Consider the following 17,345-nt stretch of genomic DNA (forward strand, 5'->3'; position numbering starts at 1 on the left):
TATGGAAATCATGGGGTTTCCCTAATTTGTTTCCCATATTTCAGGGATCACTGTTCTTTGTTGTCTGATGTCCAGTTACCTGAAAGCCAATTTTTCATTTATTTTGTCCAGTTTTTAGTTTGTTTCAAAAAGGAGGATAAATCTAGTCTCTCTTACTACATTTTGGCCAAAAGTGGAAGTTTTACACATTACTGATTATTGCTCTATTTAAATGATTGCCTAACGTGAAGCTTCTTATTAAGAGAAAGTAGAGACTTGAATAAATTAAAGGAAGAGGAGAATCTTCCAGACAGAGGGAAGACCCTAGGCTAGGAATGAGCTTCTGCATTTAGGGAATACCAAGAAAGCTGGTGTTGCTGAGACAAGAGTGAGCGAGGGGAGAGAGTAGTGATGGATAATTTCATAGAAGGGAGAAGGAGCTAGGTGATGTAGGACCCTCTGAGAACCTTGGCTGGGTTTCTAGTCATCCCGCTACGTTACAGTTCTAACCAAGCGAATGAGCTGATTGGAGATACATTTTTCAAAGATCACCTTAAGTGTGACTTGGGGAATTGGCTCTAGGCAAAAAGAGTAGAAATAGAGAAGAGATTCTGGAATTGTGACAATCCAAGTGAGAGAAGATGGTAGATTTGATGAATGTGTTAGCAGTGGAAGTGGTGAGTAGTGCTCAAAGTCACAGCATATTTTAAAGATAAAGACTATAAGAATTTTTAATGGATGGGAAGTCAGACATGAGGAAAATAGATAGAGCAAAGCAACTCCCGGGTTTAGGGCTATAGCAGCAGTGCCATGTATTCAAATGAAGTTTAGGGGAGAAGCCACTTTGAAGGTGGAGTGAATCAAAAGTTTAATTTGGGGTGTGATCAGCTTGAAATGACTGTTAGACATCCAGGTAGAAATTCCAGTAGCCTTTTAGGATCAAAGGATAGTCTTCTGCATATTAATGTTATATCATAGCAGTGAAAACTCACCTCATTCCACAAGCTGTTTCTGATTATCTCTTCCCTCCACGACTTACCATGTCTCCTCAAAAGCTGACACACAGATGGCGCCTCCTGAAGCAGGAGGCTCCGTGATCCTGCACTATGTCCGTCTTTGCCATTCATTAGGTAGCCCTCGGTTCTTTTACCCTGTGAGACAAGTTCCATTTTGTTCATACTCCCTCCTTGAAAAAAGAAGCTCTTTGAAGGAATTATATAGTCAGCATCATTCTTTTCAGATAATAAAACTGTACACCCACTCCCACCAAAGCCCCAACGTCTGAAGTGAGGCTTTGTTATAAGAAGGAAAACTTGATTTCCTTAAGGAAATCCACTGGAATCCGAGGAACAAAGAGGGAAATAATCAGCATCTTCTCAGCGTCATGTGCAAGGTTTTCACCATATTATTCGGCCCTATTCCTATGTAACTCTGAAACCATGTAAAAATTGTATTCATCTTGACAAAACTGAACAATTCAAGGGTGGATTTCTTCATTATTACTTTTTTCCACTGCACTAGATACTTGATAAGTTGGAAATAAGAGCTTAGTAATTAAGGGACATGAGAGAAGATTCTGGAGAATAATAAAAGGAAGAATTTGTTAATGCCCAGTGCTCATGGCAGACTTAATAGTTAAATATTATTAATAGTAATAATAATTATTACATTCTAAATTGTGGTATTTTCTGTATTTCTATCACATTCACATCAATTCTTTCACTCTGGAACAGATGGTCTCATTTGTTGGATATTCTCACCTTAAATTTTCATAAATAAATATATCTTAAATTTTATTTAGGATAAAAATGTCCTAAAATAACAATGACTATTCATATCACTTGGTGCATTTAAACTGAGAAAAAAGGAAATGTTCACCCAAAGTCATGTAACTTTAAGAACCTGAGTTGAATTTAGAGTATAGATGATAATTCCAGGCTAGGTCTAAGCAAGTTGTTAATGAGTCAAAAATGCTTGTCGTAAGATGAATTGGTTTGACATGATTTGATGATGTGATGTGGGTGTCCAGATGGCTCATGAAAATATTTTCTTTATTTATGTGTCCAGACTTACGCAGCACAGAGTTAGTTATCTGAAGTGTCAGCTCTCCTAACTTGGACATTATTTTTCCTGATTAGATTTTTCTCCACATCTGTACCCACTAATCATCATCATTCTTAGCCTCACAGTTTCAAATTCAATCTGTGCTTGAGTAGAGAGTACAGGGCGTTCCAGTTCTTTCTCCCTTTGTGTATTTGTGGTGGGTGGGGCTGGGAGACTAATTTTAAATTACTCTGCCTGTTGGTATCAAAAGGAGCTTATGTCTGTATTAGTCGGATTAAAGACCCTTCTTTCTTGTTCGACAGTTGAACTAAGGATACTTTTTTCCTCTAAATGAGTAGAACTTTACACAAAACACAGAGAATTGATCAGATCACAGAAAAAGAACTTCTAATACTGCTTCTCATTCTGCAAAGATCCAATGATTTGAAAGGAGTGAATCCCTTACCCAAAAGAAAGCAAAGGATTGACAGCTTCTCACACTCCAGGATATTAAAATGGCCTTATATGCTGCTGCTAACAAAGGGACATTCTTCAGGAAGCCAGTGCCCATGGATCAGATTGATACATGCATTTCATCCCCTTGGCCTCTATCTACCTTAGGAAGCTCCTACAACATAATTGTAGGTCTATCATGATTTTTGATGGCCATACCCTTGGATACCCTGCTTTATTTACCTTCAGTTCTAGGCTAGGCTTGGTCTTTCTTTAATCTGCCTCATCTTACCATGAATACAGAGCTGTGCTTCTCTGGTTCAGAGAGAAGCTGTGAAATATGGCATCTGATGGACACTGTGATTAACTCCCAACACCCACTACACCCTTGCCAACAAGTAGGCTATATAGAAGGATATTTGCGTGACACATTTTTAACCAGTGAGCCTGAAGGAAAGTCACTGAGGTGGAGTCTTTGCATTCCCAAGAGAGAGCCACGGAAAGAGACCATCCCCCTCATTCATCCGGATGCTGTCCTTTCTACATGTCATTCAACAAGCGCGGTAGCCATCTTGCTATATAGGCTGAGGAAAGAACCTCTCAGGATGAAAAATTGAAAATATAGAAAGAGGGGCCGGCCCAGGGGTGTAGTGATTAAGTTCACACACTCTGCTTTGGAGGCCTAGGTTCACAGGTTCAGATCCGGGGTGCAGACCTACATACTGCTTATCAAGCCATGCTGTGGTGGTGTCCCTCATACAAAATAGAGGAAGATTGCTACAGATGTTAGTTCAGGGACAATCTTCCTCAAGCAGAAAGAAGAAGATTGGCAACAGACGTTAGCTCAAGGCCAATCTTCCTCTCCAAAAAAAAAAAAAAAAAACACAAAAAACAGAAGAATTAGAAAGAACTGGAGTCTTTAGTGACCCTGCTGATCCACTAATAACACCATTTTGGAGCCCACACTATCTCTGCTATTCCAATTATAGGAGATGATACATTTCTTCATTGTTTTCTTGCATTTTGAAGGAGGATTTTTCTTGATGGGGACAAAAGAATCCTAAAGGATACACAATATTAAGGGTTTCAGTTAATGACCGTGCCCACCAGGGATCCTTTCATAATGAAGGCTAGCATTCCAATAGACGCCTTAATAGGAAAACACTACTAGGAAGAGTAGGTTTTCTTTCTCCCCATTTATGAAGTGTAATCTATTCCTAAAATTAATTCCTTATGTGCCTGGGCCCCATGCTGCTTTTTCCATGATATCAATAGTTATATTCTTCTGAAAGTGGAAGTCTGAATCTTTAGACTGGAATTAAGGATGTGATATCAAAGGGAACCTTTATTACTCACTCGAAAGAATTAGACCTGATCTCACTCGTTCCTAGTTTTGAAAGTACCAGTCAGAATAGATTAAACGAAGATACGACATTTTGTTAGTAGATTAGGTCTCCAAAAGTATGAAATAAACAGAAGAATGGCTGTGAAAAAGAGAATTTGGATCACTTCCTTGGTGTGTAACACTTTCACCGATGCAGCTTTTGTTGTATCTGACTGAGCTCGCTGGGCTTCACGGGAAGCCTGCTGAAAACCTACTTACCAAAAGAGGAATCAGGACATCCTCAGCATCCACAGGACCAGGATGCAGAGGAGGCAACAGCTGAAGATGGGCAGGCTCCGAAGCCTGTCCTCTTATTTTAGTTTCTAACTAACAGATCAGTTTGGTGTTTTCTTTTTAGTGGGTATAATTATTGATAAAAAAATTTATGCCTTTTTATGGGATAGATGATTATATTGCTTAATAGAGATGTAGTGCCCTGTACATTGTATTTACTATGTAACTTGTCTATTAATCTGAGATGGTATATGGCAAACCATAAAATGTACATCTCGAGATGTCCTGTGGCACATCATGAGATGTTATAAGGCATGTCATATATCACACATATCACATTGTCAGAGTGAGAAAGCTGAGTTCTCATCAGTTTTCTGTGTGATATGGAGCAAGCCAGCTTCTGCAGATCTCATTTCTCTCATCTCTAAAGAAAGCATGATATTTGACCTACCTACTTCATCCAGCCGCGGTAAAGATCATACACAGTACTGTAAGAATAAAAACAGTACGATATGTAAATAAAAAGGGAGTTGCATCTCCAGCACAATGCCAGTTGGGCTGATACAAGCAGCTTATTAACTGCATAAAACAAATATGTTGTCTCTTTTATAAAATAGAGCATTGCATACGAAATAAGCAAAAAACAGTAATCAGAATTGATGCATGGGAGGGAGTGGTCAACTCAGTCTGAGGAGATGGTAGAGAATTCATCAAGAACTTATGCCCGAGCTGCAATGGGAAGGCTGCTTTCACAGGGTTAACACTTCCTCATCGAGAGAACAGGATGCTACATATAAAAGCCTGGAGATGGCAGAGAGCCTGTTCTGTGCAGGGAACCACAAATCAGTCAGAGTAGCTAAAATCGAGCGGTCCTGGGGGTTGCAGTCGGGTGGGGGTCAGGTTTAGTGTAGATTGTGGTGAAGTGTGTATCCGGATGGGGCCAAACCAGAGGGTCCGTATGTGTGCTGTAAGGGACTCGGTGCACATGTAGGCCTGGCCCAGCATTGGAATGGCCAGGAGACTTTGGAAGTCACTATTGTTGGCTCCATCTCAGACCTTCTGAATTGGAATCTTGGCTGGGGGACGGAGTGGGTGGCGAGACTCGGAGCTACATCTATATAAACTGGACATCAGTCAGCGTTCAGAACCACTGATCTGGATAAAAGGAAGTCATCAGAGGATGCTGAGCAGGAAAATGACATGGCCAGATTTACATTTTAAAAGATCACCCAACCTGCTGTGTTGGGCATGGCAGGAGGGGCGTGCAACCTAGGGGATAGAATCCAGAGCATGACAGATCCTGGGAGCCAGACACGAAGATGAAGAGCAGCAGAGAAGCTGGCCGGCAGGGCTGAGGGGGCTGAGGGTGGGAGAATAGCAGGAGGTGAAGTTAGTGGAGCAACAGCATGGAAGACTCGGAAGGCCTTGTGGCCAAGAAAGAGGAAGCGACATTCCCTGGAAAGAGATAGGAGCGCCAGAGGATTTTAAGTAAGACAGTGACATGATCCATTGCTTGAAAATTGATTTAACATGACTGCAGGAAGGCTCATCAAGAAGCAGCACTTAGCAAAGGGTTCTGGGTTTGAGGGGAGGGTCTCCTCAGCACAGGGGCCCTTGGGCAGAGCACCGGAGTGTCTGGTTCCTGACGTCTCTGTCAGAACTCCAGTTTCTAGATCATGTTAACCCACTCAGATCAGTAAAGACAGGCAAAGAGGAAATCGGAAGGTCTGATTTACAGGAAAGTATTAAAGAAAACCAAAGGGAAATTCTCTGGTGTAAGGAAAAGAAAGGAAGATCTCAAAGCCAAAAAGCAGCCAGTTTTCACTCAGGGAAAGTAAATAATATCCTATGATCCTTGAATGTAGTCAAACAAACACAAAATCTCTGCTGTACGTGTCTACAGCTGGCTGCAGTAACTGTACACTTTGTATTTCTTATAAAAGTCCCAGTTTTAAGTATTCAGTATTGTAGCCATGTGCCCATCTCCGTGTCCTATGTTTTTTGGGGAAATGTCATTACTATAACTTTAATCCCAACTCTGTTTCTAGTTTTATTTGGCCCTTGAGTAAATCATTTAATTCCTGAGTTTATTATAGTGAACAGATTTGGGTTTGCAATTACATCAATCTGTATTTTTGTTCCAGGTTCTTCCACCTGACACTTGAACATGTTTCTTAAACTCTGAGAACCCGTTTTCACTTCTCACATCTATTTATAAGGTCATTATCAGGGTCAAAGAAGCAAAGTTAGATAATAGAACAGAACAGTGCCGGACACATAGTAGGCCCTCTGGAAAATCTAGTTGCCTTTTTCCATCTGCCATTCCTCATTTTGAGGATGGGAGAGATGAGGGAAAGGAGCAGAAGCGGCCAGCATGTAGCCCCCAAGCTGCCATTGTCCCTCCCTGTGTTCATGGCAAACATTCTAATTGATCACACCCATCTTCGTTTTGAAACCAGAAGGAGCCTCAAAATCCTTCCCAATACACAACCTCGAGCTGCTTCTACCAGGTGCATAGATGTGACAGTTGAGATGAAACCTCTTTATTATCCCTGGACTTGGTAATCGCTAAGGTTGGAGCTGAGACAATCTGAACCCACAACAAATGGAGTCCCATTTCCAAAACCATACAACTGAGTGGAAGGCAAATTTTTCAGAGCTAAGAGGACACAAGTGTTAAGATAGAGAATAAAATTGCCTGCGGGTGGAAATTTTGGGGAAAGCTTGAGAGGGGACATGAGACTGGAATTGGTCTTTGTGGTAGGCAGAATCAAAACCCCACAAAGCTGTCTATGACTTAATCCCTAGAACCTGGGAACATATTACCTTATGTGGAAAAGTGGATTTTTCAGTTGTGATTAAAGATCTTGAAATGGGAAGATTATCCTGGATTATCTGGGTGGGCCCAACATATTAACAAAGGTCCTTACAAGAGGGCGAAGGAGGCAGGAGAGTGAGAGTCAGAGGAGATGTGAGGATGGAAGCAGGGGTCAGAGACGCCTCTGGTCAAGGAATGTAGGAAGTTTCCAGAAGCTGAGAAAGCAAGGAGCTGATTTTGCCTCCAGAAGGAACGCAGCCCCACTGACCCCTCGATTTTAGCCTCGTGAGACCCATTTTCAGACTTCTGACTTCTAGAACTATAGAATAATAACTTTGTGTTGTTGTAAGCTACTAATTTTATGGCAATTTGTTACAGCAACAACAGGAAAGGAATACAGGCCTTGAAAGAAGGGTTTGGATAGACCATAAAGAGGGACCGTTGGGTGAGCAGTAAATGACAAGCAGATATAAATGTGAGAACAAGCAAATGTGTGGTGAGGAAGCCTGTGGATCCTGACCAATTTGAAGAGGTAGACCAGGCTGATGATAAGAAGGCACACAGCGCAGCAGTTAAGCCCTTGGACTGCTCCAACAGCCTGAGTTTGAATCCTACCTCTGATGCTTACTGAGTAACCTTGGTCCAGTTACTTAACTTCTCAAGCACTGCAATGTTATCTATAACAGTGAGAAAAGTAATGGTGCCCATTTCATAGGGCTAAGAGAGACAGCAGACGTAGAGTGTCTAGTACTGAATAAGTTCTCCATAATGGAAGCTGCTTTTTTCTTTCTTTTTTTGGTGAGGAAGATTGGCCCTAAGCTAACATCTGTTGCCAAACTCTCTCTTTTTGTTTGAGGAAGATTGTCCTTGAGCTAGCATCCATGCCAATCTTCCTCTATTTTGTATGTGGGACACCACCACAGCATGGCTTGACCAGTGGTGTGTAGGGCCACGCCCGGGATCCTAACACGTGAACCCTGGGCTGCTGAAGGGGAGCACGCAAACTTAACCGCTACACCACTGGGCCAACCCCAGGAAGGAAGCTGCTATTTTTATGAATGGAAGACAAAGTTGAATTGCCAGTTTTCTAGATTATTGAAAACTCTGAACACCAGAATGAGATTAGGAAACTTTACTTCCTAGACATTGGGTGACCATCAGAAGATCTTGAATAGGAAAGTAACTTAGAAACACAAAAAGACTCCTGTGGTAAATTAACGTGGCAAAGACAAAAGACAGGAAAACCAGCCGCTTAAGTGAAAGTCTGAGGGCTCGAGACTGATCTTCACCTAACTCAGGAGAAGTAAGGCACCTATTGCCCAAGCATCCTGGGTGACTCCAAGGCTTCTCACAGGGGCAGAATGTTGTAGTGGACACATCGCTGGCCTAGGATCCAGGGAATAAAGGTTCTTACTCTGGATGTGTTGGCCACTTGTCACCACTTTGAGCAAGCCCGGAATGTGTGTGGTTTTGGGTCCCTAACCCAAAGGGCTTGGTGAACTCAACTCGCCCTCTTGGCTCAGCATTTGCAGAGGCAGTGGTATTTCCCAGTCAAACTTCTTTTGGGCTTATATTCTCTGTGAGCCTGAGGTCTAAGGATGTATCCTCAGAAAACTGCAAGGATGAAAGAGCCCTCCTCTTTTCTAAAGGATATTAGTTCTGCTTGCTATGAATCTCTCTGACTATTTAAGTCCCGCACTTACAAATAATTAGATCTTCTACAAGGATGTGAAGACTAGCTACAGGACATTAAAAAGGCATAAATCAACATGTAAATGTTGTATTTTGTGTGTAATTAGACTGTTGCTATCTATGCTAAGAGTCTTGGTGGCATCTTTTGGTCAGGGTCTTTTGCCTAAAACAAGACAGAAAAAAAAACAACTTCAACCAGGATTTCATTGTAATGTATCCAAACCATAAATGTGTCTCTTGCTTGTGAAAACAGCACAACTATTACTGCAACAGAATTACCCTCATCAGGGAGAGAAATCTCCAATAAAAATTTCCCAAATGGCATGTGAAAATCAGCAAAAGGTAAAAGACTTTGAATAGTTTTAGGTGAAGAAATTTTCCAATAACATGTAAAAACAGAATGGTACCTGCCTTTAGCCTGTGACACTGGGTCTAACCTACACTTTGTACAGAGTGAGATGCTGGCGATAATTTGAAGAAAAGCACTGTCATCTGTAGTTAAGAGTCAATGGTCAGGACACCTTGGACACTAAAGGAAGCTATTTAAATCCCTTGTTTTTAGAAGAGTAAATAAATAATGCAGCAATGAACAGGGAAGACTGTAGATGCTCATAGGTGTTATTTGCACTGCCTGAGCATCACCGAATCCTCCAGCACTCTGAGATAATTTTGCTAATATCTAAATAAAAGAACTCCATAGCCCATCTCGTAAAATGTGAGAAGCCCAGTGCTTTGCTAGGTATTTGCGAATTCCTGGGTGGTAGAGGGTACAGTTTGTTTACTGGCCTGCAGATTGCTCCAGAATCCAGCTCAGGTCTTGATTGTGTAGGGGAAGACATTTCCTCCACCCACTCTGGGTCCTCCTGGACAGACATTGAATTAAATTCACATGAGACAGAATAACAGGAGAAAATTAAACAAAGCCTTATAACATGTACACATGGGAGAGCCTCAGGCAAACTGAGCAACTCACCAAAATGGCTGAAGCCACCACTTTAAATATCTTCTTCAGCTAAAGGTGAAGGAGGATGTTGAGGGTGCCGGGAGTCATCATGAGAGATTACCAGAAAAGTACAGTAAACAAGAGTCAGGTTATTATGCAGACTTGAGTCCTTGTCTTCCACATTGATAAGAGTTTCTAGAGATAAGGTCATCCCCCCTCCTTCCTGGTACAGAGAGGGAGACACCTTTACAGATGGAGAATTCCTCTACAAATGTAAATGTCTCTTAACAAAGGGTAAGCAAATTCTACTTTTCAGAGTTTGTTTCCTGTCTGCAGTTTTTAAAATGTGACCAGCCCAAAATAATCCTTATGCCAAAGAGGCATATCTTGGGGTGGCCAATTCCAGTCCCCCGCAACCGCTCAGACTCACCCTGCTATCCTGCCATGACTCGGAGCTGCTCCAGCTCTCTCTCTGGCCTGCTTTGCTCCAAAACGTAAGTATATCGTTCCTCCTCTAGATTGTATTTTCTCAATATTGGTTATGTAAGTTCTCTAAGCAGAGTTTAATATAAGTTCGAGGAAAACAAAACAGAATTAGAGAACCAATCAGAAAACGCCTTAAAACTAAACAAACGACCTCTGTGAGATTAGTTTTCCCATTATCAGTCTCTGTAGGCCCCAGGTGCTCCATGTCACTGGGCCCTGCCTTCAGCATCCCTCAGGAAACCTATCCACAAATCCTCTCCTCTAGGAATGCCCAGCAGCATCACTTCTGTTTTCTTTGTTCATAATAGGAAAACTTAGAATTCTGCATCCATCACCAGGCAGAGCCAATTGACTCCTCTAAACAAAACGTCAAGAGCGGCCATGACCTCAGAAACGTTCCCGGGTGATGGCTTCTCTCACCCTAGGCTCCATCCTTAGTGCAGGAGCACCCAGCAGCTTGGGGTTAGGGGGCCAGGTCATGGCTTTAGGTGTGGTTGTGTGGGCGTGACTGTGCCTGTATCTGTGTGTGTGAGTGTGTGGGGCTGCGGGGATGGTGGGAGTCGGGTGGGACATGGAAACTCTAGTCTCTCTCTGTCAGGACTGACCCCAGAGGGCCTGCTGCTCCCCTTCTCCTCCTCCAACTCCTCTCCGCTTCTTTATCTTCATCCTCCTCCCCCTGCCTTTCTTCTTCCTCCTATTCCTTCTACTTCTCTTTGATACCTCTTCTTCTTATATTAATTTTGAGAAAATTAATTCTAAAATGGATTCATGATTTACTTTGCTAAAGAAAGTCCAGAATCTATAACCCGTCTTCACAGCCTAGCTGACTTCACTTCCCAATTAACCCCTTTGCACAGCCTGTGTTTTAGCAAAACTGAGTCATCTACACATGGCCCAGCTCTCCCCACAGTGGAGGCCCTGCTCATTCTATTTACACCTGTGTTAGTTCGGATTCTCCAGAGAAACAGGACAAGTAGGAAAAATCTCTCTCTCTTTCTCTGTCTAGAAAGATTTATTATGAGAAATTGGCTCATGCGATTATGGAGGCTGAGAAGTCCCATGATCTGCTGTCCTCAAGCTGGAGACACAGGACAGCTGGGGGCAGATTTAAGTCTGAGTCCATGCAAAGACCTGAGGAGCACGGGAGCCTGTGATGTAAACTCGAGTCAGAGGGCAGGAGAAGACGAGATGAGACGTCCCAGCTCCATCAGTGAGGCAGGAAACACAGGGACCACGTCCTCCTTTCTCCTCCTTTTGTTCTGTTCAGACCCCCAAGGGTTCAACGATGCCCAACCACACTGGGGAGGGCAATTTACTTTAGAGTCCACCAATTCAGTGCTCATCTCATCTGGGAACCCCTCACAGACACACTCAGAAACAGGGCTTCATCTGGGCACCTGCGGCCACTCAGGCTGACATACAATTAACCGTCATAATGCCAATTCCAAACCCAGCCACTTTTAAAGGTTCAGTTCAGCATTACATTTCTTGTTACTTACTTATATAGATAATACTCCCGCCGTGGCCACCTTTCAAGCTCCTGTGCGGCTCAGCCCCGTAAATACTGATGGTGGACGCCTTCAGTCTGCTTTCCAATTCTGCTACATTGAGTCAGGTTATAGAGTCAGAAAGACCTGTATTTCAATTCCAGCCCTGCATTTTCCTATTGTGTGTGTGTTTCTTCGTTTTCACCTTGGGCAGCTTATTTTATCTCTCTCTGCCTCATTTTGCTCATCTGTAAATGGGAATTAAAATAATACCTCTTGTGTTGTTGAGAGAATAAAATAAAAGAACATACATGTGTTCCTTAGCACAGCGCCTGACATGTGGAAAGATCCCCGTAGACATGAGCTACAGAGAACTACTTCCTAACACTGGGATAAGACCCCATGGTTTAATAACACTCTTCTGGGTTTATTAGCTCAAAACGTCCCTGCGAAGTAGATAGAACAAATTTTTATGCGTATTTCACAAATAAGAAAACAGGGTCTTAGAGAAAATGAGCAACCTTACCTGAATTCTAGCAAAAATTAAAAGCCAACGTTTGTTTTTGACCCTGCATTTAATTACAGACGAATTACATTCACCTGAGCAGGACTTTTGCTCTTTAAGGAATCGCTCTTACAGAAATGTTCTAGAAATAGAAAGAGTGGGCTGCACGCACCCCATTGCTACTGTTCAGGAGACTAAAATAGGGGTGGGAGGAAGAAAGAAAGGTTTCATCTCTGGTTGTAAATTCCCCAGGGGAAAAATAATTGAAGAACTGTTTATGATAGAAAACTATAATTAGGAGTAATGGGATGGAATTAAGGGAAGGGAAATAACGAGTTTATAATAAGGTTCCAGTATGAGGTATTCAAATTTAATTGTGTTTTTTAAGTAATGTCAGACTCCCAGATGCTATGGCGATGAAGACCATATACAAATGGGTGCGTAAATAAATGACTTTATAAACCACGCAATCAAACTGGTGTGACTTATAAGCCAAGACGCCATTTTGCAACTGTCCGTTTAGAATTGGCATGGCAATATGCAAAAGAAATCTCCTATTGGGGTGAGAATGTGATTGTGTCCTATTTCTCATAACTTACTAAAAGGAATAGAAAAATCCCTCCTCCGCCGCCAAAAAAAAAATTCCCAGCCTCTTCAGCTTATTAAATTTGCATATGTTGCGATCCATTTTTGAGTTGAAGCATCACGCACTAGGAGGTTAATTTATCCAATAGAATGCTGCAATCAACATTTCAAATGCATTGTTCAGATCCTCAGAGACCTAAGGAGTGAAGGGGAAAATATTCATGCTAATTTTGGTGTCTTCCACACTGCTACAGAGACGCAGCTAATAAAGTCACTCAGAACTAGGGCTGCAGGAAATGTGGGACTTGCGGACAATGCCCTGCTTTTTCATTATTGGCTTCTCTGTGGAATCAAATTATTTGGAGTTCTTTGTTTTAAAGCCACTATTTTTCATTAGACAACATGCTCCTTTTATCCAAAAGTTAATAGCAGGAATATGTCTGGCTGACACAACAAATACAGCTATAGTTCCAGTTATTAATGCTAGTAACAATTTGGGATACAATAAAGGACTGTGCACTGTGGCATTTACCCCTCACACAAAAGCAGGGAACCGTGTTGCTGATCTGTCTTCTGAAAAGAGAGCACACACACATAGGTTCATGTGCATGCATGCTGAACCCAGAACAGTCTCTTGCTGATGCTACCAAATACATCACGGCAACTGAGTGGAATGTTCTAAGTGTGAGGTGTCAAAGTCTGATTCCTGACATAGCAAGAGAAATTATGCTACAAAGCACTAGTCTGGGAATTCGGAGTGCTTAGGGCAGCATTGACAATTGCATGGTACTCCTCCAGAGGATGTGGACATTTGCAAATAACTCACAGAAATGCTTGCAGCATTCTTTCAGCCCTTCCTTATATTTCCAGCGGGAATTGTGTCACTGGTCACCCTTTCTAATGCTAACGTGGGCCGACTCTAGGCTAGCCCTGGGCCCATGCATCATAACAGGATCTTCCCATTCTTAGAGATTCACAAGGTGCATTGGCAGAGTAAGATCTCCAGGAAGCTCTGTAACACGTGGACACAACATTTTTCAGGATTATGTGTGAATTGAACCCTTTCTGTTTGACTTACTAATTAACATTATGCATAACAGCATTTAATGAATATTAGTTTGGAAGCAAGGTCTTAATGGCCCTCCTCCCTCACACAGACAAACACACGTGGAGAATTTTCATGATGCAGTAGAAATGAGGCCACTCTCCATATCCCTCAAACTTACAAGACTCAGATGCTCAAATTGTTGGGGAATTCTAGCCACTTCAGAGCCCTTCTGCTGTGCATCCACTGAATCACCTGCCTGGAGAGTTTGCTGGCCTCACCTGGGTCTGCTGGCTTTCTCTTCTTGTTCTGTCCCAGTAAGCTTCTATTACGCAATGAATTTCCAAACTCCACCATTTTGGGGGCATTATCTCTCCTATCGTAAGAGCCCTCATATGTTATTACAACCAGGGCACCTGACCCATGACAGATACAAACCTTCTTGAGAGTCACAGTCGTTGCTGTATCACCAGAGCCCAGGCCAGTGTCTGTCACAAGGTCAAGGCTTCCTAATCGTGACCAAATTAAATGAAAACCACCAGGACATTTCACAAATCCATTAAGTTAGCTAGAATCGCAGCCAAAGATTTTCAGGCCAATGTTTTCAAGGCTTACCACTATTCTTCCAGTTCCTAATTGCTTCGTGCTCATCATCCATAAGCATTTATTCAGCAATCACATGAACAGATGAGTGCTTCACAGGGCAAGTTTAATTGACTTATTCCCTGCCCTTTCAGAGGAGACAGTCTCAATTTCTTTTCCTGATAAGAGTACATAACTTCATTCGGTTAATAGAATGTGACAAATTGCTATCATAACTCTTATATACCTTTTCATAGTCAGTAGTTTGTCTCCTTTGCTACCCTATCAGCTTCCCAGGCAGATCAGCACTTATTCAATACAGACCAAAAGCATCCATAAACCAGATTGTTCAAAGCGTGGCCTAGCTGCTTTCATTGTCTGGGTAACTAAAGGTTGCACTCCGATCTGCTGGCCCGCTTTCTTTGAGCCCGGATGGTTCCCTGAGTCATCATCCTATGCACCAGTTCTGTGCTGTGTTCCAGTTGGAGAATCACAGCCGCAGGATGTCAGGAGTGAGAGCATCGTAGAAACTGTCTAGTAGTAGTTGTAATTTCAGTGGTAACACTTCCCCTGTCTTACCTTTGTGTGAGCTTGTTCCATTAGGAAGTATCTTCCCACCATTTCATCCTTCTCACCATTTCAACCAGCCTATGAGATTGGCAGAAAATAGGCAAAAGGAGACAGAGCGATTTGCTCAAGATCACATAATACCAGGACTTGGCGCAGATCTTTTGCCTCTGAGTGTAGGATTCTCTCTCTATTGTCTGAAGAAGAAGGAGGAGGAAGAGAGAGAGAAGAAGGATGGGAGGAGAAAAAGGAGGGCAGAGGAGATGTTAAGAGAAATACAGCAAAAGAAGAGAAGTATTTGACACAAAATATTTGCTTAACAAATATCTTTGAATGGATAATAATAATTGTTACATGCGTATAAACTCTTTGTGCTTTAATTTCCTCATATTTGAAATGGATAATACTATGTAACACATGTTGTGAAGATTAAATGAATTAACATCCAAAATTAACATATACGTGTATATGCGATATATACATATGTATATATCTTAGAATAGTAATCAATAAATAGTAAGTACTCAAAGAATGTCAATCATTATTAAATGCACAGTACTTTACAGGTTACAAAAATTTCAAAAACATTATCATAACTGATCTTCAAAATAACTCTGAAATTAGTGATTACATCCTCATTTCATACAAGAGCAAACTAAACTGCTGAGTTTATGTGACACTATCCAAGTGGCAGTACCTGGACCCCCAACAGCTGCCTCCTTCAACTAGCCGCAAATAGGAGCGAAGACTCCCGAGCATAACGGGATGTGTCGGTGATCACACAGTTAACTTAGGTGCAGGATGTCCGGCTACATGTGCGCCCACCCTGGGACAGAACCTGGATACTGGGAAGATCTTACTTTGTCTCTAGTTAGCATCTGAATCATCAAATTGCTATCTTGAGATCTGTCTCTTTCTCTTGATGAGAACAGTTCAGAAAGAAAAAAAATCATCATCTCAACAAATTGCCTAGTTAATTGAGCTCTACCCAACTAAAAGTTTACTTTCTAATTATGCTTTCAAACTAGAACATTTTACAAACACCAACTGTAAGGTGCAGACACGCTGGGAAGGAACAGGTGAAGGAACCTGAGACTTCCTTGCATTTTTAACTCAAACACTGGCTGAAACAGCAGCTCCCCCACCCCTGATCTGGAGCTTTGTCTCTTGATTCTTTCCTTTTTCTTTCTCTATTTTGTAACTTAAAAAAATACCAATATACCTTTTCAAATCAGTTGGATTATAACCCAAGCTAATTCTTACCAAGAGGGAAAAAAGAGCTACAGCTCCCAGTGTCCCTGTTGGTGCAAGCTGAAATTAGGCCACAGCAGTTGACGTGTCTCTCGCAGATTCTGTCTTGGATGGGTTGATCACGCATGCTATGCTGAGAGCTGTCTCCTTTCCTTTAGTTAGGAAGCACTTCACGAAGCATCAACTGGCAATTTGCTCATTGGTTAGGATCTTCACTAAATTAGACGTAATGTGATCCTGCTGTCATTATAGGTAACTTGAAACTAGAAGGGTTGAGTTAAACTTTGACCCTCCAGTTTACTTACTACATCTTTATCCCCTGAAAAGGTCACTTAAAGCTGTTGAGTTTCAATTTCCCTATCCGAAATCTGGGACAATAATATTTACCTCCAGGGTTGGTTGGAGAATGAAACAAGTTCATGCATTAATGATACTATGTCAGTCTAAAATCCTGTTAATTACAGTTATTAAGAGAGTAGAGGTTAAATGCTGAACAGCTAGTTTTGATTATGAGGTGTTTGGCATAAGTTAATTTTAGTCCCTCACTTTCAAAGTCCTCAAAGCCTGAACCACCCTAGGGAACCTTGTGCTGAAGGATAGCAACTTCAGTCTCAAGGTTTGAAAGGGGCTATGCTTTAAAGGATTCACGGAAACTTCGTTTAACCTTGCAATAAGATTAAGACCAAGCTCTTCCCAGTTGGTTCTCAGCCCTGTCAACATCTCTGCCTTTGTCTCTCTGTTAATTTTGTCCTGCTGCCCTGGACTAATACTACAAGGCATTTAGCTGTGTTAATTAAAAATACCAGCCAAGCAAGATGCTTAAGAATGTCACTGCCAAGGGCAATCTCCAGTTTTAAACAGCCAGATTGATTTAAGAGTTTTTAACCAACTGCTCTATAAATTTCCTCGCCAACAGCTTGGTGCTATGGATCAGTAAGAGGGGGCAGAAAGCCCAGTGGTTTGCAGGCTCCCTGCCATATGAAGGAGCCACCTGGAGGGGAGTGAGGAGGAAACTGAACATCCTCAGGACAATGAGAAGACTGCCATACAATGAAGGGAAATCAACACTATTACCTCAGAGCCGGTGTCAAAGGGTTAGCTGCTGTAACTTACAGCGGTCAGAGGGAACTTTGGAAGGTACTAGAGCAGTACTAAATAGTCTGCAAAGTTTCCATAGACCTGGCTAGTCATTGGAGACGTAGAAATGAGGGCACTGCCTGGCAGTGAGAGCATTTATTTACAGAAGTCAGGCTTGTGAACTATTGGGAAAGGAACAAAAGATGGGAATCTT

The 17,345-nt window shown here is 42.0% G+C and overlaps 1 long non-coding RNA gene across 7 annotated transcripts in view; it reads right to left on the reverse strand.

Moving 5' to 3' along the window:
- The window catches only part of LOC123278852 (uncharacterized), a 97,470-nt gene extending 81,273 nt beyond the window's left edge, over positions 1–16,197 (reverse strand). For 3 of the 7 annotated variants that reach the window (XR_011495947.1, XR_011495948.1, XR_006516536.2), the window contains exons 1-7: positions 16,067–16,197; positions 14,816–15,000; positions 11,532–11,767; positions 9,977–10,098; positions 9,577–9,615; positions 9,390–9,466; positions 1,019–8,766 (exon numbers count right to left, since the gene is read on the reverse strand). This is a non-coding gene — a long non-coding RNA (uncharacterized lncRNA). The remainder of the gene's footprint in view (positions 1–1,018; positions 8,767–9,389; positions 9,467–9,576; positions 9,616–9,976; positions 10,099–11,531; positions 11,768–14,815; positions 15,001–16,066) is intronic. The other 4 variants (XR_011495949.1, XR_011495951.1, XR_011495950.1 and 1 more) reach the window with 4 other exon arrangements.
- Positions 16,198–17,345: the final 1,148 nt, after the last annotated feature.

This window comes from Equus asinus, chromosome 20 (genome assembly GCF_041296235.1).
Source record: "Equus asinus isolate D_3611 breed Donkey chromosome 20, EquAss-T2T_v2, whole genome shotgun sequence".
Lineage (NCBI taxonomy): Eukaryota > Metazoa > Chordata > Mammalia > Perissodactyla > Equidae > Equus > Equus asinus.